Genomic DNA, 6,000 nt, shown 5'->3' with positions numbered 1-6,000 from the left:
TATACACACATGTACCATGCACACATGCACACAAATAAGGCATTCATTCATACATGTACACACACACTTACACATGCATACACATACTCATATATGCACCCTTTTGTGACTACGACTCATGAGTACGATCTGAAGACCTGGTTCTCTCCCCGCATCCTCTTCCTTCCAGGCTGGGGATCCTGCTAGGGTGCCAGGCTGCCAACTCAGAGCCTAGAGATGCTCTGTACTCTCCCTCAAAATTTCACAGAGCTGCTTCGTGTGTGTGTGTGTGTGTGTGTGTGTGTGTGTGTGTGTGTGTGTGTCTTTGGGGGGAGGGCCTGCTTTCTTCATCCCACCTGTTTCAACTCTCCTTTCCCTGTTTCCTGCCTTCCTTGCTTTGCCTCCCCCTCTCTGTTTAGCAAGGAATTCAGAAGACCCAAGCGCACCCTGACCACTAGGAGCCTTGACATGCCCCCACACTTACCTGTCACTTGCAAGTTTTCTTTAGGCTCTTGCTTCCCTGAGTTTGTCCTGCTTTCTGGGAGGGAGGAAGCCAGGCAAGAGAGGCTGTTTCCTTAATTGGAGGGCTTGGTCTGGGATGTCTGGGGTCCCTCTTTCAGAGAGAAAGGTGGCCATGACTGGCCAGTCCCAGATTGCTCCTCACCCTGGTTTCACTGCAGGAGTCAGGGCATGACTGACCACTGCAGTGCCACCTCACAGCCATGTCTGCCCAGGATAGTTCAGCCCAGGACTCCGGAGCTGGGAGGTTGTGTGCAGATTTGTCTCTCTGTGTTAAGAGGAGCCAGAATCACAGAAAGACTTTTCTTTTTAGGTCTGGTTTAAGCAGACTTAAACATTACCAGGATGGCTAATCCCTTCTTGCACTGAGGCCAATTTGAGTCCCCTTCCAGTGGTCAGTTTGAAGGTCAGCCCTGACTGCCTTTTCCAGACTCTATAAACAATCCCACCTTTTCCACACACACACACACACACACACACACACACACACACACACACACACAAATACACACTCACACATGCATACACACATGCACACACACACGAACATGCATACATACTTATACACACTCATATACTCATGACATATGTACATGCATGCAGGTATACACTGTCATATGCATATACACAGCACAAGTACATACACACATTCATACACACATGCACACACACACATACAAACATGCATACACACTTATACACACCCATACACACATGGCATATGCACAGGCAGGCCGGCATACACTTACATATGCATATACACTACATACACACATGCACACACACGTTCACACATGCATGCATACATGTATATACACATATACATGCACATATGCATACGCACACTCATATGCATGCAGACCCACTCAATGCATACCCATTCGTATGCACACATATGTATACATACATGCCCATATATGCATCTGCACACATGTGCACACACAGCTCTCACACATGCACAGGTCTACATGCATGCCTGCATCTGCCTGGGAACAGGTCATCATGACTCATCATGAGGGCTTCCTGATGGTAGTGCCCTCAACTTGGAGACAGGGCTGGCCAGCAGCGGGAGTAGAAGGGTTCTGGGCTCAGTTCTCCTGACCCCTCTAAGGGCTAAAGAAGAGCCTTGTGCCTGCCTTATCCCTTCTCTGCTCTCTGGTAAAAGAAGCAAACAAAATGTCCTGTTCCTGAGCTTGTGTTAGGTGGAATGACTCAAGGGTCTAGAGAACCATTCAACTTTCACCATCTGCCTTGAACATGGCCTTGACCTCAGAATCATGGAACAGGGTAAGACCAAAGAGGTTTCCTGCAACCCTAGCTGTCCTGAACATGTGTGTGCCCTTTTAGACATGTGGTGGGGTTAGCTGTGGGTGCAGAGGAGACAGTGTGGGTGGGAACTGCAGGTGGAAGGTAAGGGAGTTACCATGGAGCAGGCATTGGGATGAGTCCTCATTCTCTAGCCCACACCATGCAAGGAAGACCTTCAAAGGGAGAGGAGCTCAGAGGGGTAACCTGCCCAGTCACAGGGGGGAGAAGGGACAAATGAACCCGTGTGCACCCCAACCTGCGCTCATTTCTCTACACCACCACACACAATAGAGAACCATGAATATCGATGGATAGGTGGACAAACCGACCGACTACGACTACAGACCTGCTCTTGAGCTGCATCCCTCAGAATGGCAAGACCTTTAAGGAGCAGAGAGGACAAGAAAGTTGTCCAGGGCTGAGGAGATACAGCTCAAGTGGCAGAGCACATGCCTTGCATGTTTGAGGTCCTGGGTTCACTCCCTGGCACCCCTCAGACCCATTCCATACCACTTACCGTGGCTCAGAACAATAAAGCAAAATGCCTTCCAGACTAATCAGAGGAGATAAAGCTTGTAGAGTGGAGGAAAAGAAGCTGGCAGAGGGCCATGCCAGGGGTGGCAGGGAGGTTGGGGGGGGGGATGCCTTAAAGAGTTCTGGGCTGGGTCCTACCTCAGCAAACTTGCCCAGGGGCTATCTCTGGGCTGTTCTTCATGGGTACACTGGGCCAGAAATGAGGCAGAGAGGGGGCCTTGTGCCATCTCAGCTCCTACCTTTCCCTACAGGCAAACCCACTCATCCCTTAATACCTGGGATGGTTACATCAGCTCAGACTTGGGGCTATTGGCCATCAGTATCATCTTTACCATCAATGTTGCCATGATCTCCTAAACTATCTGGGCTGCTTCTCCACAGCCATGCTCAGTGGCTAAGAGTAAAGCCTACCAAGTCTCACTGGATTTAGCTCAGCACCACTGGTGAGTGTGGGCACATCTGTGCTCTTGCTCAGATATTAAGATTATTTACAAAGAAGATACATGAAAGGTGTGCTCAGCACCTCGGCCTGCTCTGGAAGTAAGCACCATGCTACTGTGCGTACCACTCACTGTGTGAGCACAGGTGTGTGGGGTCACTGTCAAAGTACCAGGTTTAATGAGTGCCACTGAAACTGAGTACTTCCACTACTCAGAGGACAGGGGAGATCCCAGCAGCAGCAGTGCGAGAGCCTGGCTTGGGCGCCTGAACTGCTGGTGGGAAGCAGAATATAGCACTGTTCAATGTGTCCCCCTTTCACTGTCCCCTGGCAAGAACCCCTTCTCTCCCCTCCCCAGCCTCCTTCCCCCCAAGCCCGTCTCCCACCCCATCTCTGGAACACACTCCACAGCGTTCATCCAAACACACTGCCACTTTGTGATTTGTTTGTTGGCTCATAAAGACATAAAACCCAAGCTTATCACACGAAAGTCACACTTAGTCCTGCTGCCTTGAGTGCTGAATTCCACCATTATCTCTGTCCTTCAGCCCCCACAAAGAACACCACGTTCCGGGAGCTGGCAACAAGCTCCAGAGATTGACCTTTGGCGTCACTCATTCCTTCAGCAATGGGCCCAGTCACAGGGCAGGTGGGAGTGAGGAGGCAGGATGGAGGGAGAGAACCTAGGCCAGGCCTCAACCCACCCGCAGGCACTTTGGGTAAGTTTTTATTTCACTTTATTAATGTATGGGGATGGGGTGGGTTAGTCATTGGGCCACACCTGGTGGTTCTCAGAGATCACTCCTGTGTCTTTGCTCTGGGATTAATCCTGGTAGGGTTCAGGGGACCCCATGTGGTTCAGGGATTAAGCCCAGGTGAGCCACGGCCAAGACAAGTGTCTTCCCTTCTGTCTTCTCTCTTCAGTCCTTGAGTACATTTATCAACCTTGTGAAACCTTAGCGTCCTGATCTGTGCAATGGGCTTCTGGATGAGGCCTCTGCAGCAACGCGGGACAAGAATGAATCAAATGATGAGACATCCTGAACCCAGACACACTTGGCACAGTAGAGCTGATGAAAAGGGGGTGTACTGTGCTCCTGGGGTGGGCAGAAGACTGTTCATACTACATATCTGAGCCAGGTTGGATGCTGTGGAGAGGAGTGGAAGTGGGTAGAATGGACTGGAACAGGGGAAAGAAATGTAGCCTGGGCTAAGAGCATGGCTCTGGGAGTTTAGCCTCTCAGTTTATCCAGAGCCCCGGCAGCTTCAGTCAACTTACCCTACAAACCAGCCTGCTCACAGGAAAGGGGGGTTCTAGAAGCAAATTCTTGCTGCTTCTATACCTTTGCCCAATCTGTAGGCCAAACTCTAGAGAAAAGAGAAAAAGTGGAAGGTGAGACCTGTTTTTTCCCACAGCTCCATTCAAGTCCTGATTGTTCTTCTCTGCTTCCCTGGGGATTTCCCCTGAAGCCCGACTGACACCTTGATTTGGGATTTCTCATCTGGAGTTGACAACAAGGATATCTCAGTCACATTATGAAAAAAAAATTTTTTTAAATTGAATCACCATTGAGATACACAGTTATGAAGCTGTTCATGATCGAGTCTCAGTCATTACTCAGCATGGATCATGTTCTGGGTCTTCATTGTTATTCTGAGTCACAGGATATGCGAATCCTCCAATTAATGTTCCAATACCCATCTCTTCACCCGTGCACATGTCCCACCACCAATATCTCAGTCACATTAAGCCACCAAGGAGTTTGCATGGGAGAAAATCTTGGGGGCCACACCCAGTGACACTCAGCATAGTGCTACTTGGACCCAGCGTTGCTGGAGGCTTTCCTGGTGGTGCCCGAGGGATCATCATGTGGTGCAGGGAATTGAATCTGGGGCCTTCCATGCCAGACACCCTCACCAGACCTTCCACAATGATGCCAGCCCAAGCTAAATTTGTGGCCATTTGTCACTGCAATGCTAGGGAATGAGCATGTCTTTGCATTTGACCCCCGTGGTCCTTACCTCTGGCAAATGGCATGGGCATTACACAAGAAAGCACAGACAGTTTCCAAAACACTAAAGGTGACCTAGAAGATATTGGGCTAGCCCACCTCTACCTCTACCACGCTGGTGTGCATGTGTGCATGCTTACACACCCCACCACACTCCCCTACTTTCCCCCTCACCCCCAAACACACACACACACACACACTCTATGATGAAAATTCTACTTTGTGTTGTGAATGGTGGTTTTCTTCTGTGTTGCTTCTGGTCAGTGTTTTGAGGACCCAACAGTGTAGCCAATGATTACAGATTTACACACATGTATGGGAAACACGATAGGAACTCATATCCAGAGTAGCCCTTGCGCATACAAAACCATGTGGAAAAAGGCAAGGGGGTGTGTCCACATCATCTGCGATCCATTGTGGGGTAATATGATTGGTGCGCAGTGCTGACCTTCCCCTACTGGTGGCTGGCTGGGCTTGCTTAGCTCACGGAGTGCAGGGAGAAAAGCTAGTTCCCTTCTTCGGGCTCCTGTCATGTGAGAGCTTGGTTCGGAACTGAGCTCAGAGAGCAACTGGGAGGGAGGCAGCTGTGAGAAGAGGCGGAGAAGACAGATTCAGGAGCTTCATCCATCAGCGCAGGCCAATCTGTGGGTTTCCAGGGATCCACTGTCAGAACTTGCTGTGTTGAGCAGGGATCACACTCTAGGTCTTCATTGTCATTCCGAGTCACAGGATATGGGAATCCTCAAATATTTGCTAGCTTCCACTTTGGATATTTCCAGTGGGAAACCATGGTCAGCTTAAGAAGAGCCCTTTTGTCATAGAAAATGTGAAATATTTTCCCCCAAATTGGCATTTGGGAAGTCATGAAGACTGTTGGGAACAGTCATGAAGTTCTCTGACACTTGAGTTTTTGTCGATGCTACTTAGAAAGAAACCATTTAATCTGCTTCACAGACTTTCAGTTCTTCAATGGGATCTGAATCAAGTCCCCCAAAACATAAATAATTAAAAACACAGTTGCACTCTCTTTCTTGTAGGTGGCTCCTCCTGTCTTTCCATAAAGCTGAAGATGTCATCCGAATTCAGTTTTATAACCATGCAAGTGTTTTTTTCCAGGCTAGCAGATCATTTTGAAGTCAGTGTGGCATTCTTACACAAGCTGATGGCCGTGACTCACAGAGACCAAAGTTCTTCAGAATTTACTTCTGT

The sequence above is a fragment of the Sorex fumeus genome, unplaced genomic scaffold, assembly GCF_029834395.1.
Source record: "Sorex fumeus unplaced genomic scaffold, SorFum_2.1 ptg000006l, whole genome shotgun sequence".
Taxonomy (NCBI): Eukaryota; Metazoa; Chordata; class Mammalia; order Eulipotyphla; family Soricidae; genus Sorex; species Sorex fumeus.
This window is presented reverse-complemented; position numbering follows the sequence as displayed.